Source organism: Martes martes, assembly GCF_963455335.1.
Source record: "Martes martes genome assembly, chromosome: 6".
Classification (NCBI taxonomy): domain Eukaryota; kingdom Metazoa; phylum Chordata; class Mammalia; order Carnivora; family Mustelidae; genus Martes; species Martes martes.
This window is the reverse complement of record NC_137893.1, coordinates 108,228,577-108,251,316: the sequence shown is the minus strand read 5'-3', so window position 1 is coordinate 108,251,316 and position 22,740 is coordinate 108,228,577. Positions and strand designations below refer to the sequence as shown.

Below are 22,740 nucleotides of genomic sequence, written 5' to 3'. Positions count from 1 at the left end.
TCCTCTAAAGGACTAGAAATGCTGCACGCATTAGTGTATTAAAAAAAAGAATATATATATATGTGTATATATGTATATTGTATTATATATGTATTTATATGTGTATATATGTATTATATATATTTATTTCTCTAATTGGTTTTTATAGAAAGAATAGTACCTTCCATTATTTACTGATCAGCAAACTGAGTAAATACAAGTTTAATTGCTCTTCCTAGGACTGATATGAGACTCATTGGCATACACTGTGTAGAATACTTTTAAGTTACACGCTTGTGTGATGACTCTTAGTGATACAGCTTCTTAATTTTGCGTATTATATATCTTCTTCTTGTGAAAATTATAAAAAAGCATTTTTTAAAAAGTGGATTTTTCTAATGCAAAACTGTAAAAATTATATTTCATGTTTCACACTGGCTGGGTGACTACAGGAAAGTTTTATTTATCTGATTTACTTTTCTCCCCATATAAGGACAGGTGACAAAATACCTGTCCTGTGAATACCTAGTATTTCAGCCATGCATTTCATTTTGGTCAGACATGTTATTTATCTGGGCTACACATGATATAGCTAGAGATAGAGATAGAAGTAGCGGTGGAGATAGAGATAATAGAGATAGGAATAGATAGAGATAGATCCTTGGTGTATGTACTTAAGATAATACAGTCTGTGTCTGAATAGTTTAACAGTCTGCATTTCATTTTTAAAAGAGCTTATATTCAAAATTCTTTTCCCTATTTGACTGGCCTCCCATTATTCAATCTGTCTGCCTCAACAGGTCCTACTTTTAACAAGGAAATTCAGCCTTTTTATTTTTTTCACCTGAGTCATTGAAAGAAGATATGTCCCTACAAAAAAACAAAAACAAAACAAAACAAAACAAAACAAAAACCAAAAAAAACTCTTGTACAAGGTGTAGTTTAAGATCATTTAGTATTGTTTATAAGAAAAAACAAGCTGTCAAATTTAAGAAATAAATAATAGATGACTTTGATAAGGATTTTTTTTAAGTAAGCATAGCCTAGTGAAAGGTTTCAAACTGTTTTTAACTGAAGTGTGAACTGAATTCACAATATTTTGACATGTGTTATGAAATGGCTTTTAGGCTAACTTGAAAAATAACAACAGACTATTTCATTCATACCAACCCACTCTTAAGCTTCAGAAAAACAAGTATTCGGTATGCCAGACTTTTAAAAACAGAAATCATTTAGTTGAAGTTATCTGGATGAAAAAAAAAAAAAGAAAGAAAAGGTAAACATGGCAGGAGTGACTCATCCTTCCAACTTGTTCCAAAGTAAGAGAGTCTCAAGATACGGCTGCTATTTCTGAAGAACGTACCTGGTAATCTACAGAGATGATATTAATGAATCCACTTGATGTATAACTTCCCTGTAGTGCTCATTTTTTGATGCTAGATATGTTCTTAGAAAAAATAGTCATGGAGATTTAGACTGGGTCTGCAATTATCATCTAAGCAAATAATGCACTCACTTCTGTAGCATCATTCCCTTAAGTCTTAATTATCTTTTAATTCCCTAAGAACTTTTAATTGCTAGCTCCTAGGGATCAGAAGCTTTCATAATCTTAACTTTTGCTTCTCCTCTAAGACTTTTACATCCAGTCTTTAAATACAATGTGATGTCGTGGTTTGGATCTTGGAACAGAAAGAGGATATCTGTGAAAGTTTTAGAAAGCATGAAGAAAGTCTGGACTTCAGTTAATATTATTGTAATTACTTTAAATCACTGTAATTACTTTAAATCACTGTTAACATGTCATGTTACTGTCACTGTTAACACTGTTAACATGTTACATGTTAACAGAGTAGACTGCGTGAAAGATATTGAGAACTCCCCATAATATCTTTGCAACTTTTCTGTAAATCTAAAATCTAAAATTATTTCAAAATGAAAGATTTTTTTTTAAAAAAGTGGTGATGTTATTAACGTTTCATTGGCTTATTTAAAGCTAAGACTGAGGCACAGGAGCAGAGGTCAACCTATTGGCTTGACTGCTCTGTCTGAAGAAAACAAATAAAGGTAATAATCAACATATTTTGAGGTCTGATAATGAGGATTCGTTTGTCTTTTTATTTTTTAACATAATTAATTATGCTAACCTTGTATTTTCCTACATGATTTTTCTTTTAAAACAAGTTATTCTTGCATTTCTAAAATGATAGAGAGGGACACCTAGGTGGCTCAGTTGGTTAAGCGGCTGCCTTTGGCTCAGGTCATGATCCCAGTGTCCTGGAATCGAGTCCCACTTCAGGCTCCTTGCTCCGCGGGGAGCCTGCTTCTCCCTCTGCCTCTGCCTACCACTCTGTCTGCCTGTGCTCGCTCGCTCGCTCTCTCTCTAACAAAAAAATAAATTAAAAAAAAAATTTAAATGATAGAGAACAACTTAAAAATGAAAAGCAATAAGCCCTCGTTTAACCATTACTCTTTGGTCTCTTTTGCCAGAGGCTACATCCTCAACTTTTTTTTTTTTTTTATTTTACTTTCCTGGTGGTTATTTCTATGTTTCAGCAATATATATGGCCTTGATCTTTATGTAATTATTTAGATACATAATTTTACTGAAATTAAAAATTATAACCAATCTTCTTCTTTCCTTTTTCTCATAAAATTATAAATGCCCTTTCATTCCCTATTAAACACCTCTGTAATATGTCACTTCTCCAGTGAGTGTATCCTAGTCACCACTAAGTAACATGAGGTAGCCCTCCTATCAATACTTCTCCTGCTTTTAACTTTTTCTTAGTCAACCAAAATTTTATTTTTACATTTTCCATGTTAAGGTGTATATTTTTCTCTATAACCATTGTAACATTAGCAGTGTTCTATGTTTATCCTAAAATATAATATCCAATATTATTATGCTTTATAAATATTATTTAATAAGAGATCATGTACTATAATCTATTAGTCTTTACAAAACTCTCAGCTAAGTATAGTATATATTATATTTATATAAATATAATATACTATAATATATGACCCTGAATATACCTAGTGTGAAGTTCTATTGGATCTCTACTCCACATTATAAAATTTTCAGAGGACATCATGGTTTTTGTTATCTCTATATTTAGACTTTGCTTTTCTTGTCATTTTTCTTTGCCTCTTTATCCCTTGATATTTGTAATGTTTTCCTTTTTGTCTATGTCTTCTTATTCAGTCATTTCTTCTATTGTGTCTAAGATTCTAATTATGTACTTTGGTCTCCTAAATCCTATTTCCTAAAATCACCTTTAATCATGAGTTCTATATTTTGCAGCCAATCTGAAATTATTGTTCTCTGGACCTGCTGAACAGCTTAGGCCCAAAGATTCCCCTTCTCTACCCTAGTCCGACCCCATTTGACTATTTTTTTAAAGAATTCTTTTTTTTCTTTTTTTTAAAAAAAGTGTGGAATTTAATCTTTACTTACAGGACACTGCAATATATGAGATTCCATATAGAAATAAGAAACCCACGGAGGGGAGAAGCTTCATACAGTAGGAACAGTTTGGAACGCTCAAGTATAGCTTCCTTGCAAAAAAGTTTTACAGTAACAAAACACGTTTAAAAAGAGTTCTTAGTAGAGAAACAGTAAGATGAACTTATACCAAACTTGGTATACAACAAACAAACTTATGCTTTGCTGTATAATCTAAAAGTTAAAGGTCCCAGGAGTGCCATCTTGAATTTGGAACACATAGCCTTCAGAGGTAGTTTCTGGTACAATATTTTATCTTCCTCTTCCTCAACAGAGATACTTCTCAATTGAGTTTAAGCTTAATGAAGCTTTGTACACAGACTCATTATCATGGCTTTGTAGAGCTTCAATTTTGTCCAGATCTCCACATTCTTCAATCATACCAAGTTTCTCAGTTTCACCTAGTTTCTCAGCAGCCTGAAAGATGTTTTAAGTGGCATCCAGAATAACCGGAATACTTTTGGTATCTTTTGCAGTTGAGAGGTTCATCAATGGTTCTATTATGCCACAATGAATGAGGTATACAATCTGTTCATCTGTCCAACCACTTGTATAACAGGCCACAGCCCAGACAGCTTCCTTTTGGGTCTTAAAGTCTGCCTTAGAGAGAACATCAATGAGGAATGGGACTAAGATATGATTCACAACTTGTTGTATCTGGTCCTGATGGCCAGCTGTGATATTTGACATTATCCATGTAGCTTTCTTTTGAATATTAGTTTTGGGGTTCATCAGCAGGCTGGGAAAGACAACAAGTGCTCCTGCATCTATGACACCCTGAGTCTGTTTATCTTTCCCAGTGACAATATTTCCTATGACTCCTAGCATAGGAGTCACAGTGAACAATTTAGTAGCTCCTAGAAGCTTCACAAGTTGAGCACAACTCCTAGGTTCACAACCATTTCAATCCATTCCTTTGGACCAACAATAAGGTAGGAAATGGCCCAGTAGGTATCTGCTAATACTTCTGGATCATCATGATGCAGGAGATGAACTAAAGTAGGAAGAATCTGCTCAACCTCGTCTAACAAGATTCTTCTTGAGACAAAGGTTTCAAGATGTTCAATAAAGTTATGTAGTAACCACATACCAAAGATGACATATCAGGAACTTCAAGGAGAAGCAACAGTGAGTCAATTGCCCATACTTGATAATCAAGACTCAGAAAACCCAACCCATCACCTACAGTGTTTCTTAGAGCTCATACAGCTTATTCACTGGTGTGGGCATGGGGAGATGCCAACAGAAAAATGAATGCTGGGATAACATTTCCATCTACTATAACCGTGGTCTGTTCTGATGTCCCAGAAGCAATGTTAGAGAGGGTCCAGGCAGATTCAAACTGAATGGGATTATAATCAGTTCTGCTCAAGAAGGACACAAATTTTGGACTCAGACCAACCCAATTATGTTGTCTGTGGGGGACTGTTTTTCCCTAGAAGGTAGTTTCCTAGCAGCTTAAGCACCCTGGAGCTGGCTTTCCAAATTGTTGCTATTTATGCCTTTGACAAAGTCATCGACAGACCAATTCAGTGCCCTGGTTGTTTTGGTTTCTTGAAGTGGACAAGTAGTGTCATCAGGAAATTAGCTTACATTTCTCCTTTTCAACATCCAGTCATCTTTCTTAGCTTTCCTTAGGTACACATTAACTTCTATTCAGTGCCATCTTATTTTTGTACTGTCTTTCTTCTTGTTCTTAAATCTGTTAAGGTGTGCAGTTGGTGAATTAGCATTCTTGTTGGTGGACATGGTTAGGAGACAAAGGGAGAGAGTGACACACTGGCTCAGGCTTCCACAGGAGACCATTCGGGGCATTGCAGGCTACAGGTCAGCTGCCTTCAAATGTCCACCATGGTTCAGCTCAAAGACGGTGTACTGATTCCATTTGTTTAAATTAAATTTTAATTTTTAATTAAAATTATTTTTTAATAATTAAAAAGAAATGATGGACTGCCTGGGTGGCTTAGTGGGTTAAGCATATGCCTTTAGCTCAGGTCATGATCTCGGGGTCTTGTGATCAAGCCCCTGTGTTGGGGTCCCTGCTCTGCAGGGAGTCTGCTTCTCCCTCTCTCTCTGCCTCTCCCTCCCCTGCCTTTCTCAAATAAATAAGTAAAATCTTTAAAAAATGCTATTATTTCCTGTTTTCTGAATCTTTTATGTAGCAACCAGTTCCTGCTTTATGTCTGCAAAATCTTTCCAAATATATTAGAAGACATTTACTAGTCTTTTTTAATGTTATCTTCAATTATCTGTATTAGCTCACTGTCTGGGATCAGATCTCTGGTTTCCATGTATTTGTCCTCTTTTAATGTTTCCCATGTTTTTCTTAATAGACTGGTAATATGTGTTTATTGTTCATATTTGCAACGCAGAGACTCCATGGGAGGATGATGTGTATTGAAAGAATGTCAATTGGCCAGCTACACTTTGAGGTGTATTGCACATTATTATGCATATTGTGGTTGAATTGTACATTATTCCTGGCTATCCCTAAAAGCTATATCATCTGTATTAGCTGTAATTATTCTCACAAAGCCTTTGTTCCATTTCTCAAGAGAGTATTCTATCAGTTTTATGCCTCTAAATAACAACTTGTTAGCAACTCAATGTGAAAATGCGGAAGAGGCTTTAAGAGAGAGAAAAAAGATTCTCTTTTTTAAATGCAGAATTTCAGATGGTCTTAGACAAAAGCTGGATGCCATGTTTGGGCCCCTGAGACTGAAAAACCTCTCTTAATATGGTCCTGCTGGACAGCTCAGTTCCCTCTGAACTTCAAGAGCCTGGGAAAACTACATCTTATGTTTCATAAATTAACATTTGTTTATATTCTTAGCATGTTCTAGAAATACATTGAAATATCCCCTATATCATCTTCCTCATTATGATTTCACACATTCTTTAATTTTTTTTTAAAGATTTTATTTTTTTATTTGACAGACAGAGATCATAAGTAGGCAGAGAGGCAGGCAGAGAGGCAGGCAGAGGGAGAGCGGGAAGCAGGCTCCCTGCTGAGCAGAAAGCCCGATGTGGGGCTCCATTCCAGGACCCTGGGATCATGACCTGAGCCGAAGGCAGAGGCTTAACCCACTGAGACACCCAGGCGCCCCCATTCTTTAATTTTTTACAATTATTTTAATGTGGCCTCAAAGTAGAGGAGGTAGGAAGTTTAATATGACTTTTCATTTTGGATTTTCAAAGGAGGAAATATATCTGGTGGAAAAGTTGGCATTACATATTTATGAAGACTGTTTTGTTTATTCATATGAATAACTTAACTATGTAATCAAAAACATAACTTTTTAAAAGAGCTGTTCAAAATATTTGCTTTTATGTTATGGGTTCGATTTCAATATTATATTTGTCAGTTTTACTTAAAATATACCTTTATTAGTCTTCAATCCCTACAAAAATAGTAAGAATTTAAAATGGCTGATTTTCATCTTAAAATGTCCCTCTGTGACATTTCATTCCACAGTATATAAATTAGAATAGCCATAAACTCTCCTTTTGAATCGTTGTTTTGCTAAGATGATCTATCATTGAAGGTTACTTGTTATGCAACTAGTTATATCTTTGTACCTTTGGAAATAAAACAGAGTTTGTTTGTCTTCTAATTAATGGGATCCAGAAAACTTAACATTTAAAACATTTTCTTAAATATAATTCCATTTGGATTTGAATAATGTAATTTTAAATTAATATAACAATATTTACAGATAGCAAAAATTAAAAATAAATACTATATGTTCTTGCTAATAAACCTAGTAAATTATGAAAAAAATTATTTTCTCAACTTTATTTCCTTTGGTCAAACATTTCCAAAATACATACTGGCTTTTAAGTGTTCTGTGGTTCAGTGTATCTTCAACAATGACATTTCACAACCATGAAGGAATCATTGTTATCAGGAATCAGGTCTTAATGCAATGTCAATAAAGGTATCAATATACTGTTTAGATGTTAATCTTATGTATGCATTTTGAATCTGTTTAACTCTCTATTTAGTCCAGAAATGGAAACTAGCAATTACTTCCAAATAGGGCATTTTTCTCTTCTCTTTTTGCAATACCCTTTTTCTGTGAAGGACATTTTGGGCAAACTTTGAACTAATATCTATTCATGTTTCATCATTCCCCCATGATATGGCTGACCTAAGATTGTTAGTGTTAACGTCAAAGAGATTTGTATGCACGTCTTTTCTTTCCTGCGATTTATGAGGATGGCCTAAATTAAATTGACCTTTGAATCACAGTTTTTATAGCTCAAACTTAGGTAAATGATATATACTTCATATTTTTTTTAAGAATGAAATGACCCAAATTTGAACACAGTATACACAAAATTAATTTTAGTTGCTTCTCTTTTTTTGTCTGTATTTTGTCACTGTTTTTTGTCTTTATTTTTTTTTAATGTGTTCTTATATCTCTCCATCTCAGTTCTGCCAGTTTTAAAACAAGAAAAAAAAATTAAGATTTACAGCTAAAAGAACCGGGTTCAGATTCCAGCACCATTTATTCACACTGGGAGGGATTGCAACATAGGCATGTGACCTCTTCAATGTTTAAATTTCTCACAAATATGACTTTTTTTTAATACTACACCCCCAAATGGTTGTGATGATTAAATAAAAAAACTTTAATGATAAAGCTTTAAAATGTGTACCCCCATGGTGAACAATTTTAGGTACATCCATACTAAGCTCCATAGGAAAATAATCTTTTCTCTTAAATAGATTAAAATATTAAATATATATGCATTAGAAATGTTCACATTTTGGGGCACCTTGATGACTTGGTTGGTTGTGTCCAACCCCTGATTTCAGTTCAGGTCATTATCTCATAAGTCATGAGATGGAACCCCCCCCAACCCCCCAACCCCCAAGGAGCTTTGAAGTCAGTGGAGTCTGCTTGAAGATTCTCTCCCTCTGCTACTCATCCCACTTGCTTTCTCACTCTCTGTGTGTCTCTCTCTCTCTAAAATAAATAAATCTTAAAAAGAAAAAAAAGTCCACATTTCCTTTTCCCTTAGTAGATTAAAAGTAAAATATATTATTATATACATTAGAAATTTCCACATTATAAGAAAGAAAAACATTCAAAAATACTTTAACAGTTCTTTATAATCAAATTGAAATTACATCATACTTTCTCACTCTGTTTGGTTCATAGAATGCTTTTTCCTTGTGACCAGTTCCTTTTTGATCTATTTTATGTAGTCATGAAAAAAGATATGGATAGTCTGATCTAAAATATTTTATGCCATAAATAAATTGTTTCATTATATCTTAAACAACTTCTATGTTCTATACTTGTTCTGGATAATGTTCTAAAAACTTTTCTAGACATATGTATATGAAGATGAAAAAAACAGACATGATACCTATTTTTAAAAATTTTTCACTTTACCTAGAAACAGATTATATATATATATATATATATATAGTTATATAGTTATATAGTTATTTAACAGATTTGGTGGCAGTGGCACTGGAATCAGAAGCAAACTTCAGATAATATTCAGGGACAATGAGAAACACAGACCTGGCACCCATGAGCCCCTTTTGAGTTCACTGCCTTTCTTACCATCTTTGAGGGATGTAGTTAGGTTCCTCTCAGTTCTGGGCTCCAATCTCTTTGTGTTGAGCCCCCAATCTAATTGGGTTTTGAGTCAGTTCCCCATTTGTTTAGAATCACTAGTTCCATAGTGGGAACTGCTGATAATTTGGATCAGAGTTCTCCATTTATTTGGAAATTTTGGTCATTGGTTCCAGACACAGACTCCGTGTTGCAACCTGCTGGCTGCAGTTCCACATTTGTTTGGAATCCTTCCCCAGATTCCATGTTAGGGACTGCTGATGGCAGCTGCAGTACCCCATTTGTTTGAAATTAGATTGCAGTACCCATTTGTTGAGGTCTGGTCTTTCAATCCATTCCCCAGTCCCAGGTTCCATAGTGGGAATTATTGGATGTGTACACAGGGGCTTCTCTTGGCTAGTGGCTAGAATGCAGTAATATCACTTGGTTACTGCTAAGACATTAAGAAGCACATGTTTGTTTTTCTTGTTTGTGTAGATAAAGGCTAGCTAAAAGAAATGGGATCTTTACTTCCAAAGAATTAAGCATACCATCTTCTGACACACCTGTTTAGGAACTATAGTCCTGGTAGCTGTTGATACCTTAAAAAATGACAAAATCCTACTAAAAACAACCTAGAATTGCAATGGCCATTATGGGTCATGTTCCAGTTAGACAATGCCATTCATTTAAGAAGCATACTTGAAAACAAGGGTCCCCAAATTAAATAAAGAGAATAAGATAACTATTTTAACTTATATGCCAAAACTTCCAAAAGACTTCAAGACTCCAAGATTGCTTTATTAAAAGACAAGTGTAAAATTAGAGACATAGGAGATAACTAAAACAAAGGACTATGTAACTGATGTGACTCCTACTGCTCCCCTTTTCTTTAGCGAGTACTCACATTTTACTAATTCTCTGTCTGAAATGCCTTTCTACTCTGAAGAGATTGTTTTAGGTACTTTTTAAAATATTTAAAAATAAAACTACCCAAAGTTGCAGACAAAACTCCTGATGTATATTTCACCCTTTGATCAAAGACTGAGCTCAGAGTCAGAGTTCAAGAATTTCCTAATCCTAGGGAGGATCCCCAGAAGTTTGGCTTTTTTTTTTTTTTTTAAGTTTTTAGAATAATTATTGGGGCCTATGACCCTGGCTGTCAGATTTGTATCAGCTAGTGCACATATTGGTAGGACCTAGTGAAGCTCAAAAATAGATACAAGAAGGAAAATGGCAAAACCTTGAGGATGATATTTGAGATCCTTGATCTTCAATGTGCTCCCCTTACAGATCAGAAAGAGCTTAAGAAATAACTACTGAACTTTTACAGTCTATTCTTAGGGTTCCTTCTGCCCTTACTGAGTCATTGGTTTATTATACAAACATGCAAACAAAAGAAAAATGAATCTGTAGCAGACTTTAAAGCCCATTTGGAAGTCCTCTTCTAATGGTATTCCAGGTTCCATACAATAGATAAGGTCACCAAACTTGCTGTAGCTATTCTTTTTGTAAATGGATTATAACCTGAGATTAGTGGATTAATAAAAAGGCAGAAAATAGGATGAGAAGCCAACCCTCTGACTGAACTCATGGTCATAGCTGGGCACTTTGAAATAACCTGGAGCGAGACTTCAAACAAAAATCTGCCATGCTATTAGCCTTGCAGCCACAACACCACCAAGGCTGGAGTCCTCCAATAATACCTGGGCCTTTTACACTGTGCCTTCTTAGAGTCCCATCATGAAAGCACTGGCCCAAAAGTCAACATCTCACTTGTAATCAACAGGGACACGAAAGATTGTCTTCAAAGGTCCTATGAAAATTCTTCAACTTCACTGCTCCTATCTCTACCCTCAAGGTAGCCCCTCCATATGGGGACCTTCCAGAGTTGATGACTCCAAGGCGTCTCCAGTAAACTACCAACGATTTCCTTAAACACTCAAGAGGAAATTAAACTTGAAATTAATGGGAAACCTTGCCAAGTATTAGTTGATACTAGAGCTACGCTTTCTATTTAACCTGTATTCTCAGAGGAAAACAAATCCCTTGGGTGGGGTGGGGGGGGGGGAAGAAAGAAAAAACAAACAAACTATTCCACGTTGGCAGTATCCAGTAAAGCTCAGACAGAATTTCTGTTTCAACCTGTACAAATGACTCTGGGACCTTTTATTTAAAAAAATTCCCTTTTGCTATGAGATACAGCCCCTTTCAATCTATTGGGTAGAGATATCTTTTCTAAAGTTAAAGGACATTTTGCTACCAATAGAGACCTCACCTTAGAATTTTCTGCCCAACCAACCAACCTGGTCTTTAGTGTTCTTTACATTCTGCTTTTGATATAGAAGAAAAAGAATTCCAACAAAAATCCCTAATTTAATCAAGGTGCTTGAAAATATGCAGGCTGCCTCTAATACTGACATTGGAAGAATAAAAAGTACAGAGCCTATAAAGATTCAATAGATGTGACTAAAGCTTTTCCTAAATTGCCTCAATATCCACTAAAGCCTGAGACCATACAAAGCTTCACTCCCATAGTAGAAGACTTAATCACTCAGGGGCTAATCATTCCCTGCACCAGCCCCTGAAATACACTGATTTTGCCAATCCAAAGACCTAATGGGAGGGGCTGGCAATTTGTTCAGGGCTTGAGAGTCATTAACAAGATACTTATTTCCCGTTTCTTAGTTGTTCCAAACCTGAAGACCCTTTTGTTGCAAGTTTCACCAGACTGAAATGGTTCACTATTATAGACCTCTTCTCAGCCTTTGTTAGCAACCCTTGGAGACTCTAACAGCCAGTATCTATTTGCTTTTATTTGGAACAATCAACAATATACCCAGACTGTTACGCCTTGAAGATTCATGGAGGGCTCTTCTTATTTCTCCCAAGTACTTCAAGGAGATTTATGCACCCTTTAACTTCCTGAGAAATCAACCTTTCACAATATATAAACAACCTTTTGCTATGCTCAGTTACTAAAGAGACATCCACAAAAGATTCCTCTTATTTGCTACAACAGTTAGCTGAAAAGTAACATACGGTCCCTAAAAAAAATAGGAAAAATTATAATTATCTTTAGGCACTGTTCATTACCTAGGTTATAATCTAAGTGTGAAGGAGTCCCGCTATCTCCAAAAACAGATTCAGCTAATCCCAGAAATTTCCTAGGCCTTCAACTAAGTGACAACTTTGTGGATTTCTGGGTGTGGCTGGTTATTGCAGACTCAATTTTCTCCACTGACTTCCCCACTCCATGAACCAAAGTTTTGGTCACTTGGGAAGATAAACACTGGCAGGCCGCCTTCTTCTTCTTCTTCTCTTCTTCTTCTTCTTCTTCTTCTTCTTCTTCTTCTTCTTCTTCTTTCTTCTTTCTTCTTCTTCTTCTTCTTCTTCTTTTTTTTAAAGCAAGCACTGCAGAAACGACCTGCTCTAGGGCTACACAACTCCTCAAAACTTTTCACAAATTTTTGTTTGTTCATGAAAGAGACAACCTAGCCCTGGGAATGCTCACACAAGAACATGGTAATAAACATAGACTTGTTTCCTATTAAAGAGTACAACTCGATTCAGTTGCTTGTACCTAAACCACTTGTCTTAAGGCTATAGCTGCAGTTACAAAATTAGTAGAAATCTCAGCAGATTTAACCCCAGCAAATGACGTTTATTTACAAATTCCATATGCTGTACTAAGTCCTCTTAACTCTGAGTTGACTCAGCATTTCTCCCCATGCAGACTAACTTCCCATGAGATCCTTCTGCTTTCGTCACCTAATCTACATCTTAAACATTGCAGCATTCTTAATCCTGCTACACTGTTGCCTCTGCCAGATAAGGGCTGAGCTCCATTGGCTGCATCCCTTTTGCTACCCCATTTTCTGACAAGGTGTCCTGATTTACAAGACACTCTTTTAACTAACCCTGATTTAATCTTGTTTGTTGATGGGTCATACTGTCAAAATAATAAAGCGAGTTTCCAATCTAGTTATGCTATTACTACCCAATATGAGCTACTTGCAAGGGGAAACCTCCCACAAATAGAGTTCCAGGCCCTTACCTGAGCCAGTTACCAGAAGGATAAACTGTTAACATTTACATTGTCATCCAGTATGTCTTTCAGGTCATCCATGATTTGGGGATGCTGTCCATGCAAAGGATTTTTCTTACATGCTCTGGAACCCCAATCAAAAATGGACAACAAACAAACCTTCTTGCTATGCTCAAATTGCTGTGATCAAAATTGAAGCTCACACTCAAAGGATTAAATCTCAGTATCATGGGAATGCCATGTGTACAGAACCCATCTGTTTTGGCAAAAATCAATTGCTACACTTTTGCCATGTTGACATCCTTGTGACATGGCAACAATGTGCTCCTGAATCAGAGAAATTAAACGGTCAGAAATTACATAAGCAGCTGGACTATGGAAACCCAAGATAGCTGCTTGGTTCTTCCCAAACCCCTGTTAATCCCCCCTTTTTTTGTTTTTGTTTTTTTGTTGTTGTTGTTGTTTTGTTTTGTTTTGTTTTGGCGTTTCTTTACCCACCATCATGCATTTAAGATGAATCAAATTTTGCATAGACATGGGTAAGGAGACTTCTATAAAATTGCAAAAATAGTCTACCACCCATCTCTAAACTGTAGGGTCCATAATCCTAGAAAACTACTTTTTGTCCCCAAACATTTCAGACATCCTTGCTGTGGACCTTTTGACCACCAGCAGCTGGACTTCATTCAACTACCACTTGGAATGGGTTATCAATATGCACTTGTTATTGTAGAAGTGTATTTCAGATGGATCAAAGCCTTCCCCTTCCACAATGCTGATGTCCCCACAGTGGCAAAGAAACTATTAGAAAACATGTTTCCCACTTGGGATATCCTTCCACAATCTCCAGTGACTGAGACACCCGCTTCACGGGACAAATTACATAAGCTTTAATGAAAATTTTGAAGACTTCTTGGAATTATCACTGTCCTTCTCACCCTCAATCATCAGACAAGGCTGAAAGAATTAATGAGATCCTCAAACTAAAAATCTCAACTTGCGGAAACTGGTGGACTCCCTTGGCCCAAGGTATTCTCTATAGTCTTGCTGACTGTTCATAATCCCTCTTTGGGAAACAAAACCACTCTAATGAAATAGCCACAAGTAGACCAATGTCTATTGGTATACAAATTTCTGGTGACCCTTGTTGTTTCATGCTAATGTGAACAGACACTTAAATCTTTAATGACTTATGCTGCAGCCTGCCATCATGACATTCATGACAGGTTAAAGAAGACTTCCTGAATTGCAGTTGAAAGGATCCTCTTGGTCCAACCCTGGAGCTTATGACTGAGTATTCTGGAAATTTATCAGAGGAAAATAGCCCTGGAACTCTTATTAGAAGGGAACTTACCAAGTGCTTCTGACCACTGACACTCCTGAAAAACAAGAAGGTTTTGAGCCTTGGGGTACGCCTTTCATGGCTAAAGAAGATTCCACTTGATAACTATTGTTGAAGATGCTGGAGACCTTTGAATCAAACAGACAAGGAAGAGAAGTAGCTGACATGGAAGTAGACTGCTTTCACACAAGATGCCAGATCAAGACTTTACACATTCATAGGGCATGAAAACTTTTTTTCCCCTTTCTTTCCTTTAGTCTAGTATTAGCCTAGAAAAATAACACTTTCACCTAAATCTTCCAGGCCACTGTTAAGGAGGGTAAAATTTCAGACTGCTGGATTTGTCACCAAGATATCTAATCTATCTATAATGCTAAAGACCCTCTGGTCCTTCCTTTTTTTTTTTTTTTTTAAGATTTTATTTAATTTGACAGACAGAGATCATAGGCAGGCAGGGAGGCAGGCAGAGAGAGAGGAAGGGAAGCAGGTTCGCCACTGAGCAGAGAGCCTGATGCGGGACTTGATCCCAGGACACTGGGATCATGACCTGAGCTGAAGGCAGAGGGTGAGCCACCCAGGCACCCACCCCCCCAGTCCTTCTTGTGACCAATTTCTCTTCTATACCCAATGTCACCACAAGCTATGGTCGACCCTCCTTAGCAGTCTCTTACCATGGCCAGTTTGTGCAACCAGAACATTTAGTGTCTTGTTCTTCCCTTCTCCAGTGATAACCATACTTACTCAAATATCTACATAAATTTTAGTATTTTTGCACCCCCTCATTACCATGAATATCTAGATTAGCACTTTCCCACCTCACTAAGTAACTCACCAGCAGTAACCATATTTGCAAAGTATATAGAACAAGGCTTTAGTTCAGATTAGGACATTTTCTTCCCATATATGCTGAAAACTTGACAGGCCCTAGCTTGAATGGATAAACACAGAAATCCCTGCAAAGGAACACATTAATAGTACCTTCTTAATGGGAATTGTTTGTAACCCAACAGGGTTTGTCTGTGGTGGTGTTCATCATTCCCCCTGGACCTGTGAAAGCCTAGATAGCTGGCACATTGCCAGGCAATGCCTCTTAAGTTACTTAATAACACACCTAACTTTGTGCAAATGAACTAAGATGCCTCACTGGCCAAATCCCTTGGATTTATCCAATTAGGAAGGATCTACTAGAAAACATTCATGACTCAGGATTCACTTCCTTTGGCAGGGTCATATTTTCCAGATTAGAAGTAAATGTGAGAATATGATCAGAAACCTCTCCATAACTCTAGAAGTTTTGCAGAATCCATTGCTAAGGCAGTAGCTCACCGCCCCCCCCCCCAAAAAAATCCTGAGATACTCTGGCCATGGTTGTCCTTAATAACAGAATCACCCTTGATTATCTTTTAGCGAGCAAGGAGATGTCTGTTCTGTGGCTGACACCACCTGTTGTATCTGGATTAACACTTCCGGGAAGTAGAAACTCCATTACACATGATCGATCATTGAGCAAGCCACTTGGCTTTAAAAGGTGATTTCTTCAGTGTGATCTTTTTTTTACTTATTTGATTTTAAGTGGTTTGGGTCTTGGGGACCATGGCCTCAAAGCACATTCCAAATGTTGATAAACCCTCCTTACTATAATCATAATAATCTTCCTGGTGTCTTTTATTTTCTCAAAAGCTTTCAGTGCACATTTGCAGCCACTAACCATGAAGCAAATGATCTCCTTAGGACTAGAATGTCAGAAAAGATGTGAAGAGAATAACAGATTTAAAGATGATTAATCTGGAACTGTGACCTGTCAATGTCACAGGGGTTAAGCAAAAACATCATGACCTATGGATACCACAAAAGGAACTAAAAGCTGCCAGTGACAGCTGAGAGTGGCAATGATGCCTTCAAGTTTGTTCACCCCCCCAAGTCAAGCTAAAGGTCTGAACGAAAGTGGGGACTTACTCAAAAGAAAACCATAGCCACAAAGAGTCACTTGTGCTAGGCCCATTGTCACCAAACCAGGGCTTAATATCTAATCTAATTGCAGTCGCAACTTTCCTCAGGAATGTAGTTAGTCAGTCAGTCTAGAATATCCTACTCAGCACCAGTGAGGTAGCTAATAACTTTTGTCTCTCAAAAGGAGTTGACCTTGCCTGATACAATACTGTTTTTTGTTTGTTTTTGGGTTTTTTTTTGTTTTTTGTTTTTTTTTTGGGGGGGGGGGTTTGTGGTTTTTTGTTTTGTTGGTTTTTGGTTTTTGGTTTTTTGTTTGGTTGTTTATTACTTCCTTGCCCTCTGTTTAAAAACATTTCCCTTTCTGTATGTATCTTTGGGGTTTTTTTCTATTCAGTTGATGGGATGCTGCCCACTTACGAATCGTTCTTTGAAACCAATCAGACCTTTAAAATTTACTCTGTTGAACTATTGTTATTTAATGCTACAATGAAGAGGTAATTAGTACCACTGTATTTGAACAACATGCCAGATGCTATTGTAGGGATGGGAAAGTTTTCCTTTCTTCCCTGTAGGTTCTTTGCTGGTTCAGTAATTAAGTTGACATAAAACAGATTAACAGGAGAAAACAAACAGAAGTTTAATAACATGTATACCTTGTTTATACATGGGAGAGACCCAGGAAAACTGAGTAACTCTCCAAAATGGCCCAGGCCACCACCTTAAACACATTTTCAAACCTTCAGTGGTTTGTCACTGACTGAAAGATGAGACCAAGTTATGTGGCCACACGCTGAAGATTGTTAACTTCAGTTAACATGTTATTAAACTTCTGTTTGTCTTTCTCCTGTTAATCTGGTATCATTGTTATTATTATTATTAATATATAATATTAACATTATATCGAGACCCATGTCTCAGCCAAGAACCTAGAAGAGTAAAGGGAAATTATTTTTCCTTCCCTATGTGGGTAAAAGCAAAGCAAGATGAATAAAATAAATTTCAAAGTTTATATGTAACTGCACATTTCACATTTATCCCACTTATATACTAGGGAATTCTTACCAGCAGCTATTTATGCTAAAATAACTAATATTGCTCTATTGTAAATCAAAATTAAATCATTGAAAACATTTTATTGTGTACAGTATGAACACATCTCTAGATCCTTGAATTAATAGTTTTACATTTTATTTTTTTTAATTTACTCTTTTACTCATCTTAAAGTGTATGATTCAGTGGTATTAAGTACATTCACAATGCTGTGTAACTATCCTATCAATTTCCAGAATTTTTTTTATCTTCTGAATTAGTTTTACATTTTAAATAGAGATCTTAAAACTTTCCAATTCTTCACAGTTCCTTTAAGTGATTATTAGTATTCTGGACCACTTTTACGGCATCACTCTACTAAATGTCAGTACTTTCTGATAATTTCTTTACTTTGTAATTATTTTTTAAATTGAAATACAGGTAAATCCACAAAAAGAATGTACAGGATTATAAATGTTTATGAAGTAAATGCAACCGGGGCCATCTGAATGGCTCAGTCAGTTAAGCATCTGCTTTCAGCTCAATTTATGATCTGAGGGTCCTGGGATTGAGCCCTGTGTGAGCCCTCCCTGCCCAGCGGGGAGTCTGCTTCTCCCTCTCTTTCTGCTCCTCCCCCTGCTCCTGCTGTCTCTCCCTCTATTTATTTAAAATATTAAAAATTTTATATTTTTAATTTTAATTTAATTTTAATATTTTAAAAATATTAAAAATATTAAAAAGTTATTTAAAATAAAATATTTTTTAAAAAAGAAGAAAAAAGTAAATGCATCTATACAGCCAATACAAATACCAGGTAATAAAACATTATTAGCTGTTAGGAAGATGCCCTCACCTTTTCTCCATTTCCAGACACCTTTCCACCTCCCACCAGAATATAGAAGAGAAGTCAGGGAAAGCATCCAAGCAAGGAGAAAACAACCACCATGAGGTGGAGCAATAATGAAAAATCTCTCCACCTAAATTAAAAGTTTATTTTAAGAAATAATAATAGCAGAATGAATAAAAAAATCATATTTAGATAACTCAGAAATTCATGCAGATGTGTTATTTATGCAATTGAATTCAAGTATTTTGTGATCTTTCAAGTACTCACATCCTTAAAAAGTCATTTTGTTCTTTAATCTTATTGAATCGTATTATAATTGCAAAACACTTTTAAGTCGCTCTTCTTAAATATAAATCGTTCTACCATGTATCAAGGGTAGGAGTAACCTATGTACAAGAAAGAAATATAAGAAACACTGAGACTCAAAATACAGTCTTTTCTAAATTACTAGATAAGGGTTAATTTTAAAATGCATTGTGTCATTGTAGTATCATGCATCATGTAGTAAAAGATGGGGAAAGCTTAATTTAATACAGATAGTCAGCAATAGACCCCTCGTGTACTTCAGGCAGCAGAAGCCACTCTTTTTTTTTGTTTTGTTATTATTGTTTGTTTGTGGGTTTAGATTTTTATTTTTTGTTTATTATTATTATTATTATTTTTTTTTTCAGTAGGAAGTGAAATTGCAAAGCAAAGCTGTGGAAGAAATAAGGGATGTGAATGAATGGGGTCCTGCAAAGTGCAGTAACCTCTTCTAGTATTTAAGCATTTATCCAAAGAGTGTAGGTGTCATGGGCCATAAAGGAACAGTATGCACTAAAAAGAAGGTAGCTAAAATGCTGTATTGTGGAGCGAGTCACTTTAATACATATCTTGCCTCTTCGATGCTAAATTCTGAAGCTTGATGTGGATAAAATGTTTTTGTGATTTTATGCCTAAGCGTACTGAAGAACTGATAAAATCATTGTCCTCGAAAAAAAATGGTGTATCTTGACAGCCATTCAAGTTCTTTTATTTCTCTATTGTATCTGGGTATGTGTTTTTAAAATGATCATGATCCCATAATAAAGCTATTAAATTGAAGACTAGAGAGAGAACTCAGATATATATTCCTACTAAATTGAAATTCTAAAATGTCAGTTAACCAAGCAAGTCAAAACAAACAGAACCCAAAACCTGCCTTCTCCTCCCACTACCTCCCTACCTCCACCCACCTTCTCCCCCTTTTAATGTCTGCTTCCTTTCTACTTGGCACAGAAGCAGAAGTAAGTAAGGTACCACATTATTATTAGTTTGTTTTAAGTAACTTTGTAATTTTCATCAAAATCTTTTGAACTCATTTTTTTTAGAGATATGAGTTTTCATTGTTTTAATGTCAGGTACAAAACAGCGACAAAACAAAATTCTTCCTTCCAGAGAAAATTTAAAAAATAATATATGGAAACATTTAAACTCTGCTTTCTCATTGAAATATGGATAGGTGTGGGGTGTCTGGGTGGCTCAGTCATTTGAGTGTCCAACTCTTGGCCAGGATCAGATCATGATCTCAGAGCTCTGTGCTCAGCATGAAGTCTGATTAGGGTTTCTCTCTCCCTCTGCCCCTTCTCCCCACCCCCACCCTCAACCCCCACCCTGTGCCAGTGCTTTCTCTCTCAAATAAATATTTTTTTTTAATTTAAAAAAATTTATGGATAGGTGTTCTCAAAATTAAACTTTATTTCAGCATGGTCAATCTTTGATTTAAAAAACCTGCCTCCTTTTAATAAATGTATGTTTTACTAATGCTAAATGTTATACAAAGAATATGAAAAGGATTTTGTCCAAACATGGTAAAGCAGTAATCTGCAGAGTAACTATAGTATGTGAGAGGAACCACATGCCATTCCTGCATCCTAGGTAAATCGTTGTTCAATGTTTCATTATTTGGGGAATGCAAATAAATATACATAAAATTTTGAAGACTTCCTAATTGTATGTGTGTGTGTGTATGTGTATATATATATATATATATATATATTTTTTAATGGAAACACTCCAAAGTGGAAGCAAATATTCCATTTCAACCATAAGTTACTTTCTGTTCCTAGTGTAATTTAAACTAAAACTTGTCAAAGAAGCTTAACCCTGTTTTTTATATTCATCAAACTTTTTTCAATATAATTTGCACCTTAATTTCATACATACCTAGGTGTGTGTGTATGTATGTGTGTGTGTGTGTGTGTGTGTGTGTACACACAAATTATTTCTGAACGTTCCTTTAATATAAAGATTTTGCCCTTGTTACTTCCTCTGAGATATCATCATCCTTTTGGTTATAAACACCTGCATCAAGTAATCCTTAGAATCCAGCTCCAAATTTCACAGCACTATACATATCTGCATTAGTAGCTTAAATAGATAGCTTAACAATAATCAATGCATTCCACTTCCTGAAATGATAGAACAAGACTTGCTAGTATTATTAAAAAAAAAAAAAAAGATTATCTTTAGTCTCTTACTAATTACTTTTTTTTTTTTTTTTCAATGTAGCAACCAAGGTCAATGTTTTGGCCAGGATTCTACCCAAAGAGATTAGGATTTTTTTTTTTTTTTTTTTAATGGAAGCACTTACTCCAAAGAGGAAACAAATATTCCATTTCAACCATAAGTCACTTTCTGTTCTTAGTGTAATTTAAACTGAAACTTGTCAAAGAAGCTTTACCCTGTTTTTTTACATTTATCAAACTTTTTTCAATATAATTTACACCTTTATTTCATGTATACCGAGGTCAAGTCCTCTATTTGTTTTGCTGTAACTGTTCTAAAATATTCTTATCACATCCAATTTCACTTATAGAAATGTCATATTTGGTTTCTTTCCTATATTTTCATTATCCAATTTCTTCTTTCAATAATCCATTTCTATAGAATTTCACAAGAGTTACTATTAGGAAACATGGAAGCTATGCAATTACATGTGATGTTTCCCAAGAGCCTAAAAAAAAAAGTCACAACAGCATCAAATATTTATACATCCAACTTTTAACATTCCTTGGAGTGATGGCACAGTATTTTTTTATGTTTTTAAACATAACATAAACAGTGTAAATAATAACATAAAAAAGAAACATGTATATAAAGATATCTGAGAGATGCCAAGAGAGAGGGGGAAAAAAAAAAAAGAGTAGCCAGGATTTGAGGGAAAAGAACAACACTGAAGGGAGAGCCGCTTTCTCCACTGCTCTCTGAGATACAAACTTTGAGGCTGTAAGATTAGTTAAAAGTGGTAACAAGTAGTTATAGCTCAAAAATGAGATTTCCTCACAGTTTCATGTAGTTAGGAGAGAGTAATTGTATTCAGAGCCAAACAAGTTTTGGAATGTCTGCTATATATATACCAGTTAGGACCCTGGAAGAGGTATGTTCTCAATGTTCTATGAGTAATTAAATAAATGAGCCAACACACATGTTTGTAACCTAACTTTAAACAGCTCATTTCAAAAACAGATTTAAGTTATCAGCTCACACTCTAACTGGAAATCATATTGAAAAATTAAATCTACTTTGGGAGAAGATAGTACCAACCACAGCCTAGAATATTTTAACAATATCATAAAGCTTTATTCACAATATACTGTATAAAAATCAAATTTGCATGTTAGGGGACAATAACGAATGACTAAAAAACAAGAGAAATAGTATGAATAGATGAGCATAGGAATTCAAAAACTGACTTAAAATGAATGTGACTATTAAGTACAAAAATATAACTATAATTTATAGATAATTTTGTTAGAGAACTACGATTTTTTGATTAATCCAATGGACTGCCATTCTTAGTTTTGGGATGTAGAGAGCTGGGTAAAGTGTCACTTCCATTGATAAAACAAGAAAAAAAAATTGAGATACTGCAAAATGTCTTTTTTTGAACCCATCAAAAAATTGAGGTCTCATAGAAAATATTCAAACCAAAATGTAGAAAGTAACAGACATCTTCAGAAAGTAATGGGGACTGAGTATATGTTTACTTGGACAGTTCCATGGATGGAACTGGAAGGGTTTATGCTAAGTGAAATAAGTCAAGCAGAGAAACACAGTTATCACATGGTTTCACTCATATGTGCAACATAAGGAATAGCATGGAGGACCACAGAGAAAGGGATGGAAAACTGAATGGGAAGAATTAGAAAGGGAGATAAACCATGAGAGACTCTGGATTCCAGTCAACAAACTGAAGGTTGCAGAAGGGAGGGGGATTGGGGGATGGGGTAACAAGTTGATGGGCATTAAGGAGGGCATGTGTTGTGATGACCACTGGGTGTTATACAAATCTACTGAATCATTGAACACCATATCAAAAACTAATGATGTACTATATGCTCGCTAACTGAACATAGTAGGAAAAAAAAAAAGAATCAGACTCAAAAATGACCAAAAAATTGGAATAATCAAGGAAAGAACTTAAAATAATTATGATAATTATGTTAA

At 35.5% G+C, this 22,740-nt stretch overlaps 1 pseudogene across 1 annotated transcript; it reads right to left on the bottom strand.

Annotated features, from left to right (window-relative positions):
- Positions 1–3,658: 3,658 nt before the first annotated feature.
- On the bottom strand, positions 3,659–5,233 carry LOC308344973 (importin subunit alpha-1-like; annotated as a pseudogene). Its single transcript has one exon. The product of its transcript is annotated as an importin subunit alpha-1-like (transcript).
- Positions 5,234–22,740: the final 17,507 nt, after the last annotated feature.